At 43.4% G+C, this 22,367-nt stretch overlaps 17 non-coding genes across 17 annotated transcripts; 14 read left to right on the forward strand and 3 right to left on the reverse strand.

Moving 5' to 3' along the window:
* Positions 1-1,908: 1,908 nt before the first annotated feature.
* On the reverse strand, positions 1,909-2,021 carry LOC135016073 (U5 spliceosomal RNA). Its single transcript, XR_010214218.1, has one exon. It is a non-coding gene; the product is annotated as a U5 spliceosomal RNA (small nuclear RNA).
* Positions 2,022-2,307: 286 nt separating this feature from the next.
* On the reverse strand, positions 2,308-2,424 carry LOC135016069 (U5 spliceosomal RNA). Its single transcript, XR_010214214.1, has one exon. It is a non-coding gene; the product is annotated as a U5 spliceosomal RNA (small nuclear RNA).
* A 270-nt stretch (positions 2,425-2,694) lies between these two features.
* Positions 2,695-2,810, reverse strand: LOC135016026 (U5 spliceosomal RNA). Its single transcript, XR_010214173.1, has one exon. It is a non-coding gene; the product is annotated as a U5 spliceosomal RNA (small nuclear RNA).
* A 144-nt stretch (positions 2,811-2,954) lies between these two features.
* LOC135015776 (U1 spliceosomal RNA) lies at positions 2,955-3,118 on the forward strand. Its single transcript, XR_010213961.1, has one exon. It is a non-coding gene; the product is annotated as a U1 spliceosomal RNA (small nuclear RNA).
* Positions 3,119-3,270: 152 nt separating this feature from the next.
* Positions 3,271-3,433, forward strand: LOC135015951 (U1 spliceosomal RNA). The gene has a single exon (XR_010214115.1). It is a non-coding gene; the product is annotated as a U1 spliceosomal RNA (small nuclear RNA).
* Positions 3,434-4,107: 674 nt separating this feature from the next.
* On the forward strand, positions 4,108-4,271 carry LOC135015760 (U1 spliceosomal RNA). The gene has a single exon (XR_010213945.1). It is a non-coding gene; the product is annotated as a U1 spliceosomal RNA (small nuclear RNA).
* A 152-nt stretch (positions 4,272-4,423) lies between these two features.
* On the forward strand, positions 4,424-4,586 carry LOC135015847 (U1 spliceosomal RNA). Its single transcript, XR_010214028.1, has one exon. It is a non-coding gene; the product is annotated as a U1 spliceosomal RNA (small nuclear RNA).
* A 671-nt stretch (positions 4,587-5,257) lies between these two features.
* On the forward strand, positions 5,258-5,421 carry LOC135016086 (U1 spliceosomal RNA). The gene has a single exon (XR_010214231.1). It is a non-coding gene; the product is annotated as a U1 spliceosomal RNA (small nuclear RNA).
* A 152-nt stretch (positions 5,422-5,573) lies between these two features.
* LOC135015876 (U1 spliceosomal RNA) lies at positions 5,574-5,736 on the forward strand. The gene has a single exon (XR_010214055.1). It is a non-coding gene; the product is annotated as a U1 spliceosomal RNA (small nuclear RNA).
* A 667-nt stretch (positions 5,737-6,403) lies between these two features.
* LOC135015799 (U1 spliceosomal RNA) lies at positions 6,404-6,567 on the forward strand. Its single transcript, XR_010213983.1, has one exon. It is a non-coding gene; the product is annotated as a U1 spliceosomal RNA (small nuclear RNA).
* Positions 6,568-6,719: 152 nt separating this feature from the next.
* LOC135015879 (U1 spliceosomal RNA) lies at positions 6,720-6,882 on the forward strand. The gene has a single exon (XR_010214058.1). It is a non-coding gene; the product is annotated as a U1 spliceosomal RNA (small nuclear RNA).
* Positions 6,883-7,556: 674 nt separating this feature from the next.
* Positions 7,557-7,713, forward strand: LOC135015978 (U1 spliceosomal RNA). Its single transcript, XR_010214132.1, has one exon. It is a non-coding gene; the product is annotated as a U1 spliceosomal RNA (small nuclear RNA).
* Positions 7,714-7,865: 152 nt separating this feature from the next.
* On the forward strand, positions 7,866-8,028 carry LOC135015881 (U1 spliceosomal RNA). The gene has a single exon (XR_010214059.1). It is a non-coding gene; the product is annotated as a U1 spliceosomal RNA (small nuclear RNA).
* Positions 8,029-8,702: 674 nt separating this feature from the next.
* On the forward strand, positions 8,703-8,866 carry LOC135015800 (U1 spliceosomal RNA). Its single transcript, XR_010213984.1, has one exon. It is a non-coding gene; the product is annotated as a U1 spliceosomal RNA (small nuclear RNA).
* A 152-nt stretch (positions 8,867-9,018) lies between these two features.
* Positions 9,019-9,181, forward strand: LOC135015857 (U1 spliceosomal RNA). Its single transcript, XR_010214037.1, has one exon. It is a non-coding gene; the product is annotated as a U1 spliceosomal RNA (small nuclear RNA).
* A 674-nt stretch (positions 9,182-9,855) lies between these two features.
* On the forward strand, positions 9,856-10,019 carry LOC135015830 (U1 spliceosomal RNA). The gene has a single exon (XR_010214012.1). It is a non-coding gene; the product is annotated as a U1 spliceosomal RNA (small nuclear RNA).
* A 152-nt stretch (positions 10,020-10,171) lies between these two features.
* LOC135015948 (U1 spliceosomal RNA) lies at positions 10,172-10,334 on the forward strand. The gene has a single exon (XR_010214112.1). It is a non-coding gene; the product is annotated as a U1 spliceosomal RNA (small nuclear RNA).
* Positions 10,335-22,367: the final 12,033 nt, after the last annotated feature.

Raw genomic sequence — 22,367 nt, forward strand, 5'->3', positions numbered from 1 at the left:
CAAAGTTGGCTGGAACCCTCATCTGCATATGAAAAGAGAAAAGGGGCGTGCAGGGCATGGCGGCCTTTTGCAGTGCTTGGATGACCCCTAGTTCTCATTAAACACCCCCACCCTCCTTTGGTGTGGGGCTCATGTTGGCCATGCCCCATCCCCTGAAGCATTCAAGCTGATTTCTTGCAGCAGCTGGGCACTGTAACAGCTCCAGAGCTGTTCTGTAAGGCAAGTAAAAGGGTGTGGGCCCTGCAGCACCACCTGTAGTTTGCATTGTGCGTTGGAAGGCACAAAGTAAGCAGACGGGAGGAGAAGTCAGGATAGTGCGCAAGGGCATCCTTTTCTCTTAGTCCGTAGAGGATGCTGGGGTCACATTAAGAACCATGGGGTATAGACGGGATCCGCAAGAGACATGGGCACTTTAAGACTATCAAAGGGTGTGAACTGGCTCCTCCCTCTATGCCCCTCCTCCAGACTCCAGTTATAGGAACTGTGCCCATGGAGACGGACATTTCGAGGAAAGGATTTATTGTTAAACTAAGGTGAGCATCTTACCAGCTCACATCTTAAGCATGCCGCAGAATGTGGCATTCAACAGAACACAAGCCAACGGCATGAACAATTGCAGCAAAAAGCTGACCAGAACCATAACACAACATGTGTATAACCACAAGTAATAACTGCAGACACAGTATGGACTGGGACGGGTGCCCAGCATCCTCTACAGACTAAGAGAAAAGGATTTACCGGTAGGTATTAAAATCCTATTTTCTCATACGACCTAGAGGATGCTGGGGTCACATTAAGAACCATGGGGTTATACCAAAGCTCTTGAACGGGTGGAAGAGTGCGTACGACTCTGCAGCACCGAATGACCCAACTTGAAGTTATCATCGGCCAAGGTATCAAACTTGTAAAACTTAGCAAAAGTGTTTACTAAATAGCTGCTCGGCAAAGTTGCAATGCCGAGACTCCCCGACCTGCTGCCCAGGATGAACCCACCTTTCTAGTAGAATGGGTCTTCACCTAATTCAGTAACGGCAATCCTGCCATGGAATGAGCATGCTGAATCTTACCACAGATCCAGCGCATAATGGTCTACATGGAAGCAGGACACCCAATCCTGTTGGGAGCATACAGGACAAACAGAGCCTCTGTTTTCCTAATCTGAACCGTTCTGGTGACATAAATTTTCAAAGTTCTGACCACAGCCAGAGACTTTGACTCAACGAAGGTGTCAGTGGCCAAAGGCACCATGTGGAAAGATGAACCACCTTCGGCAGAAATTGTTGACGTGTCCTCAATTCTGCTCTATCTTCATGAAAGATCAAATAAAGGCTCTTGTGATACTGCATGGTTTGTACTGTTTTCCATGTGCTCCCAGATCTTTCAAGCAAGTAGCATGGTCAAGAAAGTTCTGTTTGAAAAGAAACAAACATTTACTGTCATTGTTATGCAAATAAACTTACATTAAAGCTAACCAGAAAGCACACTCGTTCTGTCTTTAAACTGATAAAAGAAACCCCAATAATATGGGCATACCTCCCAACTTTGTCGGCTCGCAAAGAGGGACACACGCGCGGCGAAGTCGCACGCGCTCCCAAAAAGGGCGTGGCCTAAGTAAAAAGGGGCATGGCTTCGCGGGAGGACCCGCGATCGCGAGTCACGCCCCCGTTTTCGGCACTGAGGGGGCATGCCCAGCGCTCTGTGAGCCGCTGGCATGCCACCTCTCCCTCTGACTTCAGTGAATAGACGCTGTGCGCACAGCGACTATTCACCGCTGCTCTGCTAAGCAGGGCAGCGACAGACAGAGCCTCCCAACTGTCCTCCCCACCGCGGGACACTGCGGCCCGCAGGTGGGACAGCGGGACAGTCCCCAAAAAACGGGACTGTCCCGCGAAAATCGGGACAGTTGGGAGGTATGATATGGGGCATGCAAAAATTGAGATAAAACTCAGTTTTGCTCCTCTCCACGGAAATCTTTAGTAAAAGGCGATAGATTTGTTCGTTCTGAAGAGAAACCAGAGCATGACCAAGATTCCACCTGTCGCCTGAGTGCCATGCCAGCAGTCCTCATTCAGCTCAAAGTGAGCACCCAATTTGAAAGAAAGAAAGCAGATTTCTCACCAGGCTTCCCCTTGCTATAAACATGGTTTGTACTATTTTCCATGTGCTCCCAGATCTTTCAAGCAATTAGTATGGTCAAGAAAGTTCTGCTTGAAAAGAAACAGACATTTATTGTCATTGTTATGCAAATAAACTTACATTAAAGCTAACAAGAAAGCACACTCGTTCTGTCTTTAAACTGATAAAAGAAACCCCAATAATATGGGGCATGCAAAAATTGAGATAAAACTCAGTTTTGCTCCTCTCCACGGATAATCTTTAATAAAAGGCGAAAGATTTGTTCATTCTGAAGAGAAACCAGAGCATGACCAAGATTCCACCTGTCGCCTGAGTGCTGTGCCAGCAGTCCTCATTCAGATCAAAGTGAGCGCCCAATTTGAAAGAAAGCAGATTTCTCACCTGGCTTCTCCTTGCTATAAGCATGGTTTGTACTGTATTCCATGTGCTCCCAGATCTTTAAAGCAAGTAGCATGGTCAAGAAAGTTCTGTTTGAACATAAATAAACATTTACTGTCATTTCTATGCAAATGAGCTTACATTAAAGCACACTCATTCTATCTTTAAACCGGTAAAAGAAACCCCAAAAAGATGGGGCATGCAAAAATTGAGATAAAACTCGGTTTTGCTCCTCTCCACGGAAATCTTTAGTAAGAGGCGAAAGATTTGTTCGTTCTGAAGAGAAACCAGAGCATGACCAAGATTTTTATCTGAAAATATGTGTTCTCCCTGCAGTTGTTGTCCCCAGATGAGAGTTCCCTTGTGCTGCCTCAGCTGAATCTCCTTTACTTGACAGAGATGTGCCTGAGCAGCGGCCCTCCCCAGCCCTATCCCAAATCATACTTATTTTGCATAGGCGATACCATGGTCATGAAGATTGTTCTCCCAGGGTGAGGTTCATTCATTGCATTCTGGGTATGCTGACCCCTGTGATTTCCCCAAATGTGGGAAACTCGACTGCATTATTTGTGGTAGTGGGGGACTGTGTTTGTGCTTTCCTCTGGTCAGCTCTGGTAAAAGTCAGATTTATTTGTCTCAGATCTTCCTCTAGCCTTGTTCTTCTTTCGAGAGTTCCCTTGTGCTGCCTCAGTTGGATCTCTTTCACTTGACAGGGGGGTGCCCGAGTAGCGACCCTCCCCAGCTCTAGCCCAACTCCTACTTACCTGCCAGGCGAGATACTATGATCATGAAGGTGCTTCTCCCAGGGCAAGGCTCACCCATTGCACTCTGGGTGTGGTGCCCCTGCGATTTCCCCAAATGTGGGAAGCTTGACTGCATAATTTGTGTTTCCCCTGGTCGGCTCTCGTATAATTCAGATCTCTTTGTCTCAGGTCTCTCTCCAGCCTAGTTTGCTGTCTGTTTCCACTTCTTTTTTCATGAGCCCCTCCCTTTTATACCCTTGTGCACTATCCTGACTTCTCCTCTTGTCTGCTTACTTTGTGCCTTCCAATGCACAATGCAAACTACTGGTAGTGCTGCAGGGCCCACACCCTTTTACTTGCCGTACAGAGCAGCTCTGGAGCTGTTACAGTGCCCAGCTGCTGCAAGAAATCAGCTTGAATGCTTCAGGGGCTGGGGCATAGCCAACATGAGCCCCACACCGAAGGAGGGTGGAGGTGTTTAATGCGAACTAGGGGTCATCCAAGTGCCGCAAAAGGCCGCTATGCCCTGCACGCCCCTTTTCTCTTTTCATATGCAGACGAGGGTTGAAGCCAACTTTGACCCACTGCTTGGATGACATCACCGTATGCAAATCCATCTGCTGCAGGCCTTCCCCCAGGAATGCTTGCACTAGTTGTTGCATTTGGTTTGTTGTTTGGGGGTGCTTCATTATTAGGCAGCCTTCTGCCCTCCCATGTTCATCTGAAAATATGTGTTCTCCCTGCAGTTGTTGTCCCCAGATGAGAGTTCCCTTGTGCTGCCTCAGTTGAATCTCCTTTACTTGACAGAGATGTGCCTGAGCAGCGGCCCTCCCCAGCCCTATCCCAAATCATACTTATTTTGCATAGGAGATACCATGGTCATGAAGATTGTTCTCCCAGGGTGAGGTTCATTCATTGCATTCTGGGTATGCTGACCCCTGTGATTTCCCCAAATGTGGGAAACTTGACTGCATTATTTGTGGTAGTGGGGGACTGTGTTTGTGCTTTCCTCTGGTCAGCTCTGGTAAAAGTCAGATTTATTTGTCTCAGATCTTCCTCTAGCCTTGTTCTTCTTTCGAGAGTTCCCTTGTGCTGCCTCAGTTGAATCTCCTTCACTTGACAGGGGGGTACCCGAGCAGCGACCCTCCCCAGCTCTAGCCCAACTTCTACTTACCTGGCAGGTGAGATACTATGATCATGTAGGTGCTTCTCCCAGGGCAAGGCTCACCCATTGCACTCTGGGTGTGCTGCTCCTGCGATTTCCCCAAATGTGGGAAACTTGACTGCATAATTTGTGTTTCCCCTGGTCGGCTCTCGTATAATTCAGATCTCTTTGTCTCAGGTCTCTCTCCAGCCTAGTTTGCTGTCTGTTTCAACTTCTCTTTTCTTGAGCCGCTCCCTTCTATGCCCTTGCGCACTATCCTGACTTCTCCCGTCTGCTTACTTTGTGCCTTCCAATGCACAATGCAAACTACAGGTAGTGCTGCAGGGCCCACACCCTTTTACTTGCCGTTCAGAGCAGCTCTGGAGCTGTTACAGTGCCCAGCTGCTGCAAGAAATCAGCTTGAATGCTTCAGGGGCTGGGGCATAGCCAACATGAGCCCCACACCGAAGGAGGGTGGAGGTGTTTAATGCGAACTAGGGGTCATCCAAGCGCCGCAAAAGGCCGCCATGCCCTGCACGCCCCTTTTCTCTTTTCATATGCAGACGAGGGTTGAAGCCAACTTTGACCCACTGGTTGGATGACATCACCATATGCAAATCCATCTGCTGCAGGCCTTCCCCCAGGAATGCTTGTACTAGTTGTTGCATTTGGTTTGTTGTTTGGGGGTGCTTCAGTATTAGGCTGCCTTCTGCCCTCCCATGTTTATCTGAAAATATGTGTTCTCCCTGCAGTTGTTGTCCCCAGATGAGAGTTCCCTTGTGCTGCCTCAGTTGAATCTCCTTTACTTGACAGAGATGTGCCTGAGCAGCGGCCCTCCCCAGCCCTATCCCAAATCATACTTATTTTGCATAGGCGATACCATGGTCATGAAGATTGTTCTCCCAGGGTGAGGTTCATTCATTGCATTCTGGGTATGCTGACCCCTGTGATTTCCCCAAATGTGGGAAACTCAACTGCATTATTTGTGGTAGTGGGGGACTGTGTTTGTGCTTTCCTCTGGACAGCTCTGGTAAAAGTCAGATTTATTTGTCTCAGATCTTCCTCTAGCCTTGTTCTTCTTTCGAGAGTTTCCTTGTGCTGCCTCAGTTGGATCTCCTTCACTTGACAGGGGGGTGCCCGAGCAGCGACCCTCCCCAGCTCTAGCCCAACTCCTACTTACCTGCCAGGTGAGATACTATGATCATGAAGGTGCTTCTCCCAGGGCAAGGCTCACCCATTGCACTCTGGGTGTGCTGCCCCTGCGATTTCCCCAAATGTGGGAAACTTGACTGCATAATTTGTGTTTCCCCTGGTCAGGTCTCGTATAATTCAGATCTCTTTGTCTCAGGTCTCTCTCCAGCCTAGTTTGCTGTCTGTTTCCACTTCTCTTTTCTTGAGCCGCTCCCTTCTATGCCCTTGCGCACTATCCTGACTTCTCCTCCTTTCTGCTTACTTTGTGCCTTCCAACGCACAATGCGAACTACAGGTAGTGCTGCAGGGCCCACACCCTTTTACTTGCCTTACAGAGCAGCTCTGGAGCTGTTACAGTGCCCAGCTGCTGCAAGAAATCAGCTTGAATGCTTCAGGGGCTGGGGCATAGCCAACATGAGCCCTACACCGAAGGAGGTGTTTAATGCAAACTAGGGGTCAGCCAAGTGCCGCAAAAGGCCACCATGCCCTGCACGCCCCTTTTCTCTTTTCATATGCAGACGAGGGTTGAAGCCAACTTTGACCCACTGCTTGGATGACATCACCATATGCAAATCTATCTGCTGCAGGCCTTCCCCCAGGAATGCTTGCACTAGTTGTTGCATTTGGTTTGTTGTTTGGGGGTGCTTCAGTATTAGGCAGCCTTCTGCCCTCCCATGTTCATCTGAAAATATGTGTTCTCCCTGCAGTTGTTGTCCCCAGATGAGAGTTCCCTTGTGCTGCCTCAGTTGAATCTCCTTTACTTGACAGAGATGTGCCTGAGCAGCGGCCCTCCCCAGCCATATCCCAAATCATACTTATTTTGCATAGGAGATACCATTGTTATGAAGATTGTTCTCCCAGGGTGCGGTTCATTCATTGCACTCTGGGTATGCTGACCCCTGTGATTTCCCCAAATGTGGGAAACTCGACTGCATTATTTGTGGTAGTGGTGGACTGTGTTTGTGCTTTCCTCTGGTCAGCTCTGGTAAAAGTCAGATTTCTTTGTCTCAGATCTTCCTCTAGCCTTGTTCTTCTTTCGAGAGTTCCTTTGTGCTGCCTCAGTTGGATCTCCTTCACTTGACAGGGGGGTGCCCGAGCAGCGACCCTCCCCAGCTCTAGCCCAACTCCTACTTACCTGCCAGGTGAGATACTATGATCATGAAGGTGCTTCTCCCAGGGCAAGGCTCACCCATTGCACTCTGGGTGTGCTGCTCCTGCGATTTCCCCAAATGTGGGAAACTTGACTGCATAATTTGTGTTTCCCCTGGTCAGGTCTCGTATAATTCAGATCTCTTTGTCTCAGGTCTCTCTCCAGCCTAGTTTGCTGTCTGTTTCCACTTCTCTTTTCTTCAGCAGCTCCCTTCTATGCCCTTGCGCACTATCCTGACTTCTCCTCCTTTCTGCTTACTTTGTGCCTTCCAACGCACAATGCGAACTACAGGTAGTGCTGCAGGGCCCACAACCTTTTACTTGCCTTACAGAGCAGCTCTGGAGCTGTTACAGTGCCCAGCTGCTGCAAGAAATCAGCTTGAATGCTTCAGGGGCTGGGGCATAGCCAACATGAGCCCCACACCGAAGGAGGGTGGAGGTGTTTAATGCAAACTAGGGGTCAGCCAAGTGCCGCAAAAGGCCACCATGCCCTGCACGCCCCTTTTCTCTTTTCATATGCAGACGAGGGTTGAAGCCAACTTTGACCCACTGCTTGGATGACATCACCATATGCAAATCTATCTGCTGCAGGCCTTCCCCCAGGAATGCTTGCACTAGTTGTTGCATTTGGTTTGTTGTTTGGGGGTGCTTCAGTATTAGGCAGCCTTCTGCCCTCCCATGTTCATCTGAAAATATGTGTTCTCCCTGCAGTTGTTGTCCCCAGATGAGAGTTCCCTTGTGCTGCCTCAGTTGAATCTCCTTTACTTGACAGAGATGTGCCTGAGCAGCGGCCCTCCCCAGCCATATCCCAAATCATACTTATTTTGCATAGGAGATACCATTGTTATGAAGATTGTTCTCCCAGGGTGCGGTTCATTCATTGCACTCTGGGTATGCTGTGATTTCCCCAAATGTGGGAAACTCGACTGCATTATTTGTGGTAGTGGTGGACTGTGTTTGTGCTTTCCTCTGGTCAGCTCTGGTAAAAGTCAGATTTCTTTGTCTCAGATCTTCCTCTAGCCTTGTTCTTCTTTCGAGAGTTCCTTTGTGCTGCCTCAGTTGGATCTCCTTCACTTGACAGGGGGGTGCCCGAGCAGCGACCCTCCCCAGCTCTAGCCCAACTCCTACTTACCTGCCAGGTGAGATACTATGATCATGAAGGTGCTTCTCCCAGGGCAAGGCTCACCCATTGCACTCTGGGTGTGCTGCTCCTGCGATTTCCCCAAATGTGGGAAACTTGACTGCATAATTTGTGTTTCCCCTGGTCAGGTCTCGTATAATTCAGATCTCTTTGTCTCAGGTCTCTCTCCAGCCTAGTTTGCTGTCTGTTTCCACTTCTCTTTTCTTCAGCAGCTCCCTTCTATGCCCTTGCGCACTATCCTGACTTCTCCTCCTTTCTGCTTACTTTGTGCCTTCCAACGCACAATGCGAACTACAGGTAGTGCTGCAGGGCCCACAACCTTTTACTTGCCTTACAGAGCAGCTCTGGAGCTGTTACAGTGCCCAGCTGCTGCAAGAAATCAGCTTGAATGCTTCAGGGGCTGGGGCATAGCCAACATGAGCCCCACACCGAAGGAGGGTGGAGGTGTTTAATGCACACTAGGGGTCAGCCAAGTGCCGCAAAAGGCCACCATGCCCTGCACGCCCCTTTTCTCTTTTCATATGCAGACGAGGGTTGAAGCCAACTTTGACCCACTGCTTGGATGACATCACCATATGCAAATCTATCTGCTGCAGGCCTTCCCCCAGGAATGCTTGCACTAGTTGTTGCATTTGGTTTGTTGTTTGGGGGTGCTTCAGTATTAGGCAGCCTTCTGCCCTCCCATGTTCATCTGAAAATATGTGTTCTCCCTGCAGTTGTTGTCCCCAGATGAGAGTTCCCTTGTGCTGCCTCAGTTGAATCTCCTTTACTTGACAGAGATGTGCCTGAGCAGCGGCCCTCCCCAGCCATATCCCAAATCATACTTATTTTGCATAGGAGATACCATTGTTATGAAGATTGTTCTCCCAGGGTGCGGTTCATTCATTGCACTCTGGGTATGCTGACCCCTGTGATTTCCCCAAATGTGGGAAACTCGACTGCATTATTTGTGGTAGTGGTGGACTGTGTTTGTGCTTTCCTCTGGTCAGCTCTGGTAAAAGTCAAATTTCTTTGTCTCAGATCTTCCTCTAGCCTTGTTCTTCTTTCGAGAGTTCCTTTGTGCTGCCTCAGTTGGATCTCCTTCACTTGACAGGGGGGTGTCCGAGCAGCGACCCTCCCCAGCTCTAGCCCAACTCCTACTTACCTGCCAGGTGAGATACTATGATCATGAAGGTGCTTCTCCCAGGGCAAGGCTCACCCATTGCACTCTGGGTGTGCTGCCCCTGCAATTTCCCCAAATGTGGGAAACTTGACTGCATAATTTGTGTTTCCCCTGGTCGGCTCTCGTATAATTCAGATCTCTTTGTCTCAGGTCTCTCTCCAGCCTAGTTTGCTGTCTGTTTCCACTTCTCTTTTCTTGAGCCCCTCCCTTCTATACCCTTGTGCACTATCCTGACTTCTCCTCCCGTCTGCTTACTTTGTGCCTTCCAATGCACAATGCAAACTACAGGTAGTGCTGCAGGGCCCACACCCTTTTACTTGCCTTACAGAGCAGCTCTGGAGCTGTTACAGTGCCCAGCTGCTGCAAGAAATCAGCTTGAATGCTTCATGGGATGGGGCATGGCCAACATGAGCCCCACACCAAAGGAGGGTGGGGGTGTTTAATGCGATCTAGGGGTCATCCAAGCAGCGCAAAAGGCCGCCATGCCCTGCACGCCCCTTTTCTCTTTTCATATGCAGATGAGGGTTGAAGCCAACTTTGACCCACTGCTTGGATAACATCACCATATGCAAATCCATCTGCTGCAGGCCTTCCCCCAGGAATGCTTGCACTAGTTGTTGCATTTGGTTTGTTGTTTGGGGGTGCTTCAGTATTAGGCAGCCTTCTGCCCTCCCATGTTCATCTGAAAATATGTGTTCTCCCTGCAGTTGTTGTCCCCAGATGAGAGTTCCCTTGTGCTGCCTCAGTTGAATTAACTTTACTTGACAGAGATGTGCCTGAGCAGCGGCCCTCCCCAGCCCTATCCCAAATCATACTTATTTTGCATAGGAGACACCATGGTCATGAAGATTGTTCACCCAGGGTGAGGTTCATTCATTGCATTCTGGGTATGCTGACCCCTGTGATTTCCCCAAATGTGGGAAACTCGCCTGCATTATTTGTGGTAGTGGGGGACTGTGTTTGTGTTTTCCGCTGGTCAGCTCTGGTAAAAGTCAGATTTCTTTGTCTCAGATCTTCCTCTAGCCTTGTTCTTCTTTCGAGAGTTCCATTGTGCTGCCTCAGTTGGATCTCCTTCACTTGACAGGGGGGTGCCCGAGCAGCGACCCTCCCCAGCTCTAGCCCAACTCCTACTTACCTGCCAGGTGAGATACTATGATCTTGAAGGTGCTTCTCCCAGGGCAAGGCTCACCCATTGCACTCTGGCTGTGCTGCCCCTGCGATTTCCCCAAATGTGGGAAACTTGACTGCATAATTTGTGTTTCCCCTGGTCGGCTCTCGTATAATTCAGATCTCTTTGTCTCAGGTCTCTCTCCAGCCTAGTTTGCTGTCTGTTTCCACTTCTCTTTTCTTGAGCCGCTCCCTTCTATGCCCTTGCGCACTATCCTGACTTCTCCCGTCTGATTACTTTGTGCCTTCCAACGCACAATGCGAACTACAGGTAGTGCTGCAGGGCCCACACCCTTTTATTTGCCTTACAGAGCAGCTCTGGAGCTGTTACAGTGCCCAGCTGCTGCAAGAAATCAGCTTGAATGCTTCAGGGGCTGGGGCATAGTCAACATGAGCCCCACACCGAAGGAGGGTGGAGGTGTTTAATGCGAACTAGGGGTCATCCAAGCGCCGCAAAAGGCCGCCATGCCCTGCATAACCCTTTTCTCTTTTCATATGCAGATGAGGGTTCCAGCCAACTTTGGCCCACTGCTTGGATGACATCACCGTATGCAAATTCGTCTCCTGCAGACCTTCCCCCAGGAATGCTTGTACTAGTTATTGCATATGGTTTGATATTTGATGGTGCTTCAGTATTAGGCAGCCTTCCGCCCTCCCATGTTCATCTGAAAAGATGTGGTCTCCCTGCAGTTGTTGTCCCCAGACGAGAGTTCCCTTGTGCTTCCTCAGTTGAATCTCCTTAACTTGACGGGGGAGGGGCTGCCCGAGCAGCCACCCTCCCCAGCCCTATCCCAACTCATACTTATTTTGCATATGAGATCTCTATATCATGAAGATTGTTCTCACAGGGTGAGGTTCATCCATTATATTTTAAAATAGGAAGGTTCAAATTACATATTTGAATTGCATCTATGTGCTGGATTCAAATGTCCCCCCCCCTTCCTTTCTCAATTGTGCCCGTCAGCAGCTATTCTAAGGTTGCTGCCAATGGGTGTGACACATTAATTTCTTCTGTGGGGTACACTGGACTCCACAAGGATTCACATTGGGGTGTAGAGTAGGATCTTGATCTGAGGCACCAACCGGCTCAAAGCTTTTGACTGTTCCCAAGATGCTCAGCGCATTCTCCTCTATAACCCCGCTTCCATGAACAGGGAGCTCAGTTTGTAGTTGTTGCCTTCAGTAGCAGGCCACTTAACAGGGGCCTGCCTCAAGCAGCCTATTCTTAGCTATTAATTTTGACAAGAAAAGAAGAACTTTTTTTATGAGAATCTACAAGGGCTGCAGCAGGCTAGGTCTAATAGACATCTTTACTGCAGCTTCATCACTCCCAGCGGCACTGTATACTCCCGTGCCCTGGTTGCTGGGTCACTGCAGCGGAGGCTCCGGTTTCTTCCTAAGGTCAGTCACACACAATGTAACACCCCGGTATAACAAGTGTGTAAACTATGTGGAACAGGTCAGGGATACCTTGATGGACTATTCCTCCTTCAGCAGCAGCTCTTCTCTATTCCTGGCAGAGAGGCAAGGTTTCCCCAGACACAAAGAAAGGCAGGCAGGGCTTTGTATGAAAGAATAAATGGTTTACCACATATCTCAGAAAAGGAACTGATTACAGTAGGGAAGGGAAAGATTTGATTCAAGCAACTTAAACACAGACACCATATACACTTTAAGTCATTACACAAATGGTAATATAACTAAATCTGAGATTAATACTATGTTGCTTAGTAATAGAAATCAACTTATGCAGACAATATTTAAGTCCCAGATAACATTGGTGTCACTGCAGGGAGTCTCTATGTGCACGTTGGGGCCCGGTTATGTTGTTACATAGTTATATGCAGCTATTGTCTCCTTTAGCTGTGAACAAAATATTGTAGCTCTGTGTAGTAAAGATGATTGTTTAAAACAAACTGGAGCTGCTTCCCATGTAAATCGCTGCATAGGTATAGTAAATATAGGATAATGTCCTTTGCAGTGGAGTAGGTTTCAGTATAAATATGGATTTATCTCACCCAGTCAATAGATGTTTCTGAGGCAGTTTCCCCTCAGATGTAGGCCAGTCAGCATTGGTATAAAGGCTTTATACTCTCCTGTCTCTGACACTTGCTGTGCACTCTCTTGGCTGAGAGTGTCATGGCGTTCTTACTTGTTAATTGCTGCACTTCCACTGCTGTATTTTGCACTACTGCTTACTCTCTCATGCAATTTTCAGCTTATTTGTCTCCCCTCTCTCAGCTGCTCATCTCTGCGTAATGGCGTCGCCAGCTCTTTCCTCACCATGGCTCCAACTGACTTCTCAAACTGCTGTTCAATTTTCTTTTAAATAAACTTTATTTAAAATGGCACAGGCAACTACACTGTTGTCAAAAATGTCCTTGTTGTTATGGGATATCACACGTGCCCCCCCCCCCAAAACATGCGTGTCCTCACGCATTTTGGTTTTATCCCTATATAAACTTCTCACTATATCCAGTCACATTCATTAGTGAACACAGATTATGTCTGAAACATTAACATTTATCAACATTTTTAACATCAGTATCTGATAGGTATAATTCCTTTTGTGCTATAGTACATTAACACATGCTCCTGGAGCAATCGGTTGAAATCTGGACAGTATATGGTCTTGAAAAGTTTGTCTAGGAAACCTCAACCCCCCTGCCATGGATGAGTATTGAACTCTTTCTAAACTGTCTTTGGGACATGCTGTACAAAACTGCAGCTGACTATGGTGGTTTTCTGTTTTGCAAGCCCTAGTCTTCTTGCCTCCTTGTCGGTGACAAACCACCTTAGTCTGCTGTAAATACATTTTATGAGCCTCTTCCATTCCATCTTGGGATTCAGTATCACAGCTGGTTTGGGACAATGGATTCTGGAGAGAAAGAGGCAGCAAGGTTCTTCTTACAGAACAGGTTGGACAGTTTCGGCACCATCTCTTGATGTCTTCCCTCATTTCAACCCAAAAGAACTTTTTCCAGATGCTTGTTTCCATCCTTTTGCACCCAGGGTGACCTGACTTGTCGTGATATTCTTCAAGCACATAACAAGCACTTTGTCTTGGAATTACAAGTTGACTGATCCTATAATGAGTATTAGGATCCACACTACATCGAACCAACTGTCCTTTCTCTTCAAACAGCCTTTCTCGCTGTCTCAACAACTTCAGGAGTTCTGGCGAGGATTCTTGCCTTTGTCGCTTGGTCAGGTATTTCCCAATCTTCAGTAAGGCTTTGAGGTGTCTTATCATCTGACTTTTATCTTGCAGGTGGTCAAAACTGGTTCCTTGAATAGGTTGCTCACAGTTTCTAGAACTGGATGCTATATTATTCATGCCTAACATTGAAGCATTCTTTCGGATAATCTGGACACTGGAGATGGGCATTTCTATCATTATTTGGCTAGCCTTATTTTTTTCATGTTCCTCTCTTACAGATAATTCTGTTATCATTCTTCCCTTTTGTTTGGCTATCCCAGGTTGAAGGCCTTGTTTCTCCTGGAGCTTGTCAGTTTGAAACTCTCCTTGGAGTGCTGCTACGAGCTCCTCACAGCAGTTCCGCAACACATTCATGCCCACTATCACTGGAGGCAATCCATCATCTTGGGCAGTGGTGATGATGAAGCCTTGCTGTGGTAGCACTGTTCGTCCGATTTGAATTTCAGCTTCCGAGTATCCTTTGCAAGGGATGCAGTGCCCATTGCTTGCAATCGGGTTTATCAATGTGGAAGTTGACGGAAACATCTGTTCCTCAGTCCAATGCTGCTCAAACTGTGTTGCTTGTATTGTGGTCACTTGTGATCCAGTGTCTAAGAGAGCGGGCATTGAGACTCCATTGATGCAAACTTGAACCACCGGGCTTTGGCTAACATAACGGGTTAACCACATGAATTTGGAGTTTAAATGATCTGGCTGCTCAAATTCTCTCTTAATTTGTCCGCTTCCTTCACAGCTTTGAAAAATGGGTCGCCTTTGGGAGGCAAAGTGGTTGGAAAAAAGTGTCTCCCTGTTTCTATGTAGGTCCCATTGGGAACTGCTCAGTGGTCTCCTCTCCTGGCACCATTCCATTTCTTCATGGAGCAGTGCCTGCTGTCTCTTCAGAATCTGCAGGTCTCTGCGCATCTCTGTCACACCACGTGTCAGTTCAGCCAGCAGACTTCGTAACTCACTAGAAGAGTCAAATATGCATGTCTTTGAACATGGCACTGTCACTCCTTTTACTGTAGGTGGGTAAGTAGCTCCTTTAAAACTTGACTCCTGGGCATCAGAATTCTCTTGATACCGTGGCATCTCTGGAATAGACTCTTGTGGAACAGCCCCTGAAGTAAGACTGGAGCCTAGAACTTTAATCGCAGCCTCTTTAAAATCCAGGAATGTGCTTCCAGGCTTCTGCAATCTCAATAGTCGCAGCTGAGTTTTACAAATTCGCCCCTTGCACCTTCAGTGAACTGGTCCAATAACATTTTCTCTTTGTCATGCACTTGCTCAGGGTCTGCTTGCTGAACATCTCTGAGTGCTTCCTGCAAGCTGAGGGCATAGCCCCGTAGTGACTCTCCTGGTTGTTGCTTTCGAGCAAAGAAGTGCATTTTAAGTTCTGACACTGTCCTTGTGTCAAATGTGGTAGCAAGCCTGTTGAGGATCTGGTCCACAGTCTTCTTCTCTTCAGTAGGCCAGGAAGTAACCTCTCTAAGTGCAAGCCCTTTCAACTGTCCCATCAAGATCTCCACCTTTTGCTGCTCTTTCAGCGGGTACAGACGAAACAAAGACTGCAGTAGTATCCTCATCAGTTTATTTTTGTCAATTACCATTTTAATAATCGGGTAAAGAAAATTAAGTGGATTTTTGAAAGAAAACAATACTGTCAATATACTATTAAAACAAATTAAAATGGTAAAAGTTATTGTACTTTAAGTAAAAATAAAAGAGCAAAAATATCAATCCCAGTTTTGGATTACTTTAATTAACAAAAAAAAATGCATATAGCAGAGGATAGTTTCAATCTGCCTACCTCTGGGCTATGGACCCAGCATGCTTCCATTACAGTACTCTGCTGCACATGTAATTGCAAGAGATCCTGAAGCACTCACTCATCATGGGAAAGTACCAATGTGTTTCTTCATTGGTTGATGGAAGAAACATCTTACAAAAACTCTCCAGATTATTGACTATTTAAAGTTTTTCTTGGAAACGTTCTAGATGAATGCTTATCAGCCTTTGTCAGTATGTACTTTTGCAAAGTGTCGCTGTGGCGCAATCAGTTAGTGTGTACGGCTATTAACCAAAAGGTTGGTGGTTCAATCCCACCCAGGGACGTAATTGACCTTGTTATCAGATTTTGGTGATCTTTAAGTAGACAAGTCAAAATTGCAAACCCCCTCTTATGGTGTAGGGTACCTGGCCTTCTCTGATGTAATCAGAGTTAGATTTAATTAAGTGATTTTATAAAAAAAACAGCTAGGAAGCACAATTTAGCAGTGGGTTGCAGAGAAAAAGAAAAATGCTGGCAGAAAAATCCAATTGAGTGATTAAACAGCTCTTCATTTTCTGGCTTTATTTTTATGATAACAAATTTGTTCTCTGAAAAGTGTCCACAAAGCCAAGTATCTGATTAACATCTTTGTAGGGATGGTTTTTCACCTATTACTAAATTAAACTTGCTTCATTGGAAAGGCAGCAAGATGTATCCTCATTTCAATATCTACGGAAATAATACAGGTTGACACCATGAAACATTAACGCCACTGCATCTTTGCTGTTTTCTCATGTGGAAGTCTGTTTAATGTGAAAACAAGGTGATCTCTAATTAGCACACAGGTAAGGAATTAAGAAAATCTTTATTTAAGGGTGAAGATGTTTCTCACAAAATCGTTGCCCCAATGCATCATTGAAATCCAAGCTGGAAAGATGATTTTAATATATTACTTGAACATTTTATATTGCTCTTCTGGTGATAATGTAGTTTGTTTTTGTCAATTACCATTTTAATAATCGGGTAAAGAAAATTAAGTGGATTTTTGAAAGAAAACAATACTGTCAATATACTATTAAAACAAATTAAAATGGTAAAAGTTATTGTACTTTAAGTAAAAATAAAAGAGCAAAAATATCAATCCCAGTTTTGGATTACTTTAATTAACAAAAAAAAAATGCATATAGCAGAGGATAGTTTCAATCTGCCTACCTCTGGGTTATGGACCCAGCATGCTTCCATTACAGTACTCTGCTGCACATGTAAGTGCAAGAGATCCTGAAGCACTCACTCATCATGGGAAAGTACCAATGTGTTTCTTCATTGGTTGATGGAAGAAACATCTTACAAAAACTCTCCACATTATTGACTTTTTAAAATGTTTCTAGGAATCGTTCTAGATGAATGCTTATTAGCCTTTGTCAGTATGGACTTTTGCAAAGTGTTGCTGTGGTGCAATCAGTTACTGCGTAAGGCTATTAACCAAAAGGTTGGTGGTTCAATCCCACCCAGGGACGTAATTGACCTTGTTATCAGATTTTGGTGATCTTTATGTAGACAAGTCAAAATTTCGAAAACCCCTGTTATGGTGTAGGGTACCTGGCCTTCTCTGATGTAATCAGAGTTAGATTTGATTCAGTGATTTTATAAAAACAGCTAGGAAGCACAATTTAGCAGTGGGTTGCAGAGAAAAAGAAATATGCTGGCAAAAAAATCCAATTGAGTGATTAAATAGCTCTTCATTTTCTGGCTTTATTTTTATGCTAACAAATTTGTTCTCTGAAAAGTGTCCACAAAGCCAAGTATCTGATTAACATCTTTGTAGGGATGGTTTTTAACCTATTACTAAATTAAACTTGCTTCATTGGAAAGGCAGCAAGGTGCATCCTCATTTCAATATCTACTGAAATAATACAGGTTGACACCAGGAAACATTAACGCCACTGCATCCTTGCTGCTTTCTCATGTGGAAGTCTGTTTAATGTGAAAACAAGGTGATATCTAATTAGCACACAGGTAAGGAATTAAGAAAATCTTTATTTAAGGGTGAAGATGTTTCTCACAAAATCGTTGCCCCAATGCATCATTGAAATTCAAGCTGGAAAGATGATTTTAATATATCATTTGTACATTTTGTATTGCTCTTCTGGTGACAATGTAGTTTGTTTTTGTCAATTACCATTTTAATAATCGGGTAAAGAAAATTAATTGGATTTTTGAAAGAAAACAATACTGTCAATATACTATTAAAACAAATTAAAATGGTAAAAGTTATTGTACTTTAAGTAAAAATAAAAGAGCAAAAATATCAATCCCAGTTTTGGATTACTTTAATTAACAAAAAAAAATGCATATAGCAGAGGATAGTTTCAATCTGCCTACCTCTGGGTTATGGACCCAGCATGCTTCCATTACAGTACTCTGCTGCACATGTAAGTGCAAGAGATCCTGAAGCACTCACTCATCATGGGAAAGTACCAATGTGTTTCTTCATTGGTTGATGGAAGAAACATCTTACAAAAACTCTCCACATTATTGACTTTTTAAAATGTTTCTAGGAATCGTTCTAGATGAATGCTTATTAGCCTTTGTCAGTATGGACTTTTGCAAAGTGTTGCTGTGGCGCAATCAGTTACTGTGTAAGGCTAATAACCAAAAGGTTGGTGGTTCAATCCCACCCAGGGACGTAATTGACCTTGTTATCAGATTTTGGTGATCTTTATGTAGACAAGTCAAAATTTCAAACCCCCTCTTATGGTGTAGGGTACCTGGCCTTCTCTGATGTAATCAGAGTTAGATTTGATTCAGTGATTTTATAAAAACAGCTAGGAAGCACAATTTAGCAGTGGGTTGCAGAGAAAAAGAAATATGCTGGCAAAAAAATCCAATTGAGTGATTAAACAGCTCTTCATTTTCTGGCTTTATTTTTATGCTAACAAATTTGTTCTCTGAAAAGTGTCCACAAAGCCAAGTTTCTGATTAACACCTTTGTAGGGATGGTTTTTCACCTATTACTAAATTAAACTTGCTTCATTGGAAAGGCTGCAAGATGCATCCTCATTTGAATATCTACTGAAATAATACAGGTTGACACCAGGAAACATTAACGCCACTGCATCCTTGCTGCTTTCTCATGTGGAAGTCTGTTTAATGTGAAAACAAGGTGATATCTAATTAGCACACAGGTAAGGAATTAAGAAAATCTTTATTTAAGGGTGAAGATGTTTCTCACAAAATCGTTGCCCCAATGCATCATTGAAATTCAAGCTGGAAAGATTATTTTAATATATCATTTGTACATTTTGTATTGCTCTTCTGGTGACAATGTAGTTTGTTTTTGTCAATTACCATTTTAATAATCGGGTAAAGAAAATTAAGTGGATTTTTGAAAGAAAACAATACTGTCAATATACTATTAAAACAAATGAAAATGGTAAAAGTTATTGTACTTTAAGTAAAAATAAAAGAGCAAAAATATCAATCCCAGTTTTGGATTACTTTAATTAACAAAAAAAACGCATATAGCAGAGGATAGTTTCAATCTGCCTACCTCTGGGCTATGGACCCAGCATGCTTCCATTACAGTACTCTGCTGCACATGTAATTGCAAGAGATCCTGAAGTACTCACTCATCATGGGAAAGTACCAATGTGTTTCTTCATTGGTTGATGGAAGAAACATCTTACAAAAACTCTCCACATTATTGACTTTTTAAAATGTTTCTAGGAATCGTTCTAGATGAATGCTTATTAGCCTTTGTCAGTATGGACTTTTGCAAAGTGTTGCTGTGGCGCAATCAGTTACTGTGTAAGGCTATTAACCAAAAGGTTGGTGGTTCAATCCCACCCAGGGATGTAATTGACCTTGTTATCAGATTTTGGTGATCTTTATGTAGACAAGTCAAAATTTCGAAAACCCCTGTTATGGTGTAGGGTACCTGGCCTTCTCTGATGTAATCAGAGTTAGATTTGATTCAGTGATTTTATAAAAACAGCTAGGAAGCACAATTTAGCAGTGGGTTGCAGAGAAAAAGAAATATGCTGGCAAAAAAATCCAATTGAGTGATTAAATAGCTCTTCATTTTCTGGCTTTATTTTTATGCTAACAAATTTGTTCTCTGAAAAGTGTCCACAAAGCCAAGTATCTGATTAACATCTTTGTAGGGATGGTTTTTCACCTATTACTAAATTAAACTTGCTTCATTGGAAAGGCAGCAAGATGCATCCTCATTTCAATATCTACTAAAATAATACAGGTTGACACCAGGAAACATTAACGCCACTGCATCCTTGCTGCTTTCTCATGTGGAAGTCTGTTTAATGTGAAAACAAGGTGATATCTAATTAGCACACAGGTAAGGAATTAAGAAAATCTTTATTTAAGGGTGAAGATGTTTCTCACAAAATCGTTGCCCCAATGCATCATTGAAATTCAAGCTGGAAAGATGATTTTAATATATCATTTGTACATTTTGTATTGCTCTTCTGGTGACAATGTAGTTTGTTTTTGTCAATTACCATTTTAATAATCGGGTAAAGAAAATTAATTGGATTTTTGAAAGAAAACAATACTGTCAATATACTATTAAAACAAATTAAAATGGTAAAAGTTATTGTACTTTAAGTAAAAATAAAAGAGCAAAAATATCAATACCAGTTTTGGATTACTTTAATTAACAAAAAAAATGCATATAGCAGAGGATAGTTTCAATCTGCCTACCTCTGGGTTATGGACCCAGCATGCTTCCATTACAGTACTCTGCTGCACATGTAAGTGCAAGAGATCCTGAAGCACTCACTCATCATGGGAAAGTACCAATGTGTTTCTTCATTGGTTGATGGAAGAAACATCTTACAAAAACTCTCCACATTATTGACTTTTTAAAATGTTTCTAGGAATCGTTCTAGATGAATGCTTATTAGCCTTTGTCAGTATGGACTTTCGCAAAGTGTTGCTGTGGCGCAATCAGTTACTGTGTAAGACTATTAACCAAAAGGTTGGTGGTTCAATCCCACCCAGGGACGTAGTTGACCTTGTTATCAGATTTTGGTGATCTTTATGTAGACAAGTCAAAATTTCAAACCCCCTCTTATGGTGTAGGGTACCTGGCCTTCTCTGATGTAATCAGAGTTAGATTTGATTCAGTGATTTTATAAAAACAGCTAGGAAGCACAATTTAGCAGTGGGTTGCAGAGAAAAAGAAATATGCTGGCAAAAAAATCCAATTGAGTGATTAAACAGCTCTTCATTTTCTGGCTTTATTTTTATGCTAACAAATTTGTTCTCTGAAAAGTGTCCACAAAGCCAAGTTTCTGATTAACACCTTTGTAGGGATGGTTTTTCACCTATTACTAAATTAAACTTGCTTCATTGGAAAGGCAGCAAGATGCATCCTCATTTGAATATCTACTGAAATAATACAGGTTGACACCAGGAAACATTAACGCCACTGCATCCTTGCTGCTTTCTCATGTGGAAGTCTGTTTAATGTGAAAACAAGGTGATATCTAATTAGCACACAGGTAAGGAATTAAGAAAATCTTTATTTAAGGGTGAAGATGTTTCTCACAAAATCGTTGCCCCAATGCATCATTGAAATTCAAGCTGGAAAGATGATTTTAATATAACACTTGTACATTTTGTATTGCTCTTCTGGTGACAATGTAGTTTGTTTTTGTCAATTACCATTTTAATAATCGGGTAAAGAAAATTAAGTGGATTTTTGAAAGAAAACAATACTGTCAATATACTATTAAAACAAATGAAAATGGTAAAAGTTATTGTACTTTAAGTAAAAATAAAAGAGCAAAAATATCAATCCCAGTTTTGGATTACTTTAATTAACAAAAAAAAACGCATATAGCAGAGGATAGTTTCAATCTGCCTACCTCTGGGCTATGGACCCAGCATGCTTCCATTACAGTACTCTGCTGCACATGTAATTGCAAGAGATCCTGAAGTACTTACTCATCATGGGAAAGTACCAATGTGTTTCTTCATTGGTTGATGGAAGAAACATCTTACAAAAACTCTCCAGATTATTGACTATTTAAAGTTTTTCTAGGAAACGTTCTAGATGAATGCTTATTAGCCTTTGTCAGTATGTACTTTTGCAAAGTGTCGCTGTGGCGCAATCAGTTAGTGTGTACGGCTATTAACCAAAAGGTTGGTGGTTCAATCCCACCCAGGGATGTAATTGACCTTGTTATCAGATTTTGGTGATCTTTAAGTAGACAAGTCAAAATTTCAAAAACCCCTGTTATGGTGTTGGGTACCTGGCCTTCTCTGATGTAATCAGAGTTAGATTTGATTCAGTGATTTTATAAAAACAGCTAGGAAGCACAACTTAGCAGTGGTTTGCAGAGAAAAAGAAATATGCTGGCAAAAAAATCCAATTGAGTGATTAAACAGCTCTTCATTTTCTGGCTTTATTTTTATGCTAACAAATTTGTTCTCTGAAAAGTGTCCACAAAGCCAAGTATCTGATTAACATCTTTGTAGGGATGGTTTTTCACCTATTACTAAATTAAACTTGCTTCATTGGAAAGGCAGCAAGATGCATCCTCATTTCAATATCTACTGAAATAATACAGGTTGACACCAGGAAACATTAACACCACTGCATCCTTGCTGCTTTCTCATGTGGAAGTCTGTTTAATGTGAAAACAAGGTGATATCTAATTAGCACACAGGTAAGGAATTAAGAAAATCTTTATTTAAGGGTAAGATGTTTCTCACAAAATCGTTGCCCCAATGCATCATTGAAATTCAAGCTGGAAAGATGATTTTAATATATCACTTGTACATTTTGTATTGCTCTTCTGGTGACAATGTAGTTTGTTTTTGTCAATTACCATTTTAATAATCGGGTAAAGAAAATTAAGTGGATTTTTGAAAGAAAACAATACTGTCAATATACTATTAAAACAAATTAAAATGGTAAAAGTTATTGTACTTTAAGTAAAAATAAAAGAGCAAAAATATCAATACCAGTTTTGGATTACTTTAATTAACAAAAAAAAAATGCATATAGCAGAGGATAGTTTCAATCTGCCTACCTCTGGGTTATGGACCCAGCATGCTTCCATTACAGTCCTCTGCTGCACATGTAAGTGCAAGAGATCCTGAAGCACTCACTCATCATGGGAAAGTACCAATGTGTTTCTTCATTGGTTGATGGAAGAAA

This window comes from Pseudophryne corroboree, unplaced genomic scaffold (genome assembly GCF_028390025.1).
Source record: "Pseudophryne corroboree isolate aPseCor3 unplaced genomic scaffold, aPseCor3.hap2 scaffold_298, whole genome shotgun sequence".
Lineage (NCBI taxonomy): Eukaryota > Metazoa > Chordata > Amphibia > Anura > Myobatrachidae > Pseudophryne > Pseudophryne corroboree.